Raw genomic sequence first — 1,615 nt, forward strand, 5'->3', positions numbered from 1 at the left:
GACTTATAAATATTCATGAAGTATCTTTGTATATATGTTCCATGCAGTGTTATTAATAATCAGTGTTTGGGTGCCAACACGAGGCATTGTTAGCTCTCTCTCTAGCGCAGCAATCCTGCCTGCCTTATGCCAGCCGGCTTCTTTCTCATAGCACTCATTTCTGATTTGCTATACCGATAAGTTGCATTCAATTCTGATTACTTTTGACACTGGAATCAAACAATGGAATCGAATACTGATTCTGAGTACTACATTTATGCATGCAGAAAGCCACATGGCGTCAATTAGTATACTTTAAAACTAAGAAAAGAAGTAACAAATACTGAGATATAAGTAGGACATGAAACATCATTTTAAAACAAAATTTAGCTATGAAAACTAAGCATGTTCAGTCACTCCTGGTATAAACTATACTATAAAACTCAGAAAAAAGGAATCAAATGCTGAAAAAGCAAAACATGAAATATCATGTCAAAAACCAATCTCAAACAATAAGAACTGATTCTGATCAGCTATTTCTGATATTTTAAACTGCACTATAAAATTAAGAATAGAAGAAACAAATAGTAATAAATAAGTAGTACGTGAAAATTTATTACGTAAATGATAAAAACTGAGTCTTATCTGTCACTCCAGGTATAAAGTATACTATGAAACTGAGAAAAAAAGAATGGAATAGGCAGAACTAAGAAACAACACATTTTACTAAAACCTTAAATGATAAGAACTCAGTCTGATCCGTCACTCTATACTTTGAAACTGAGAATAGGAGAAACAAGAATACTGAAAAGTCAGTAAAACATAAACCATCATTAGAAAACCAGCCTGAAATGATGTGAACTCAATCTGATCAGTCACTGATGGTATTTGAAGCTATACTATAAAACTGAGGAAAGAAACAAATGGTGTGTACTACATGAAAAGAAATAGTGAGAACTTAGAAAAGCAAGACATTATGGTAGACTTCTGGTTTTTTAAACTATACTATTAAACTGAGATCAGTAGAAAAAAAGTGATAAGTGAGTAGTACATAAAACATTTTGAAATCAAACTCAGTACTGAGTCTGATCAGTCACTTTTTGATTCGAAGCTGTATTATGAAATAGAAAAACAAAGAAGCAAATACTGAGGAATGAGTGACATAAAACATTAAAACCAAACTTAGATGAAAAAAATTAAGTTTGATCTGTCAAACTGGTATATATATACTGACAAGGCAATAAAACATGAAACATCAAAAACGAAAGTTAAGTTATAAGAACTTAGTTCTGCAGTGACTTCTGGTATCTTAAACTACACTATGAAACTGAGAACAGAAGCAAATAATGAAAAATGAATTGTGACTGAAACATCATTTTAGAACTAAACTTAAATGTAAAACTTAAGTCTGATCAGTCAGCCTGCAATAAAATTCAGAGAAGAAACAGTGAGAACAGAGAAGAACAATTTTGAATCAAAAAGAACAAATAAGAACTGATTTTGATCAGCCACTTGTGGTAGTTTAAACGATACCATGAAACTGGGAAAAGAAAAAACAAATTGGGAGAAGGGAGTAGTTCTTGTACCATCATTTTAAAAACCAAACTCAAATGATAAGATCTCACTCTGATCAGTC

Source organism: Amphimedon queenslandica, unplaced genomic scaffold, assembly GCF_000090795.2.
Source record: "Amphimedon queenslandica unplaced genomic scaffold, v1.1 AMPQUscaffold_13115, whole genome shotgun sequence".
In the NCBI taxonomy this organism is placed as follows: domain Eukaryota; kingdom Metazoa; phylum Porifera; class Demospongiae; order Haplosclerida; family Niphatidae; genus Amphimedon; species Amphimedon queenslandica.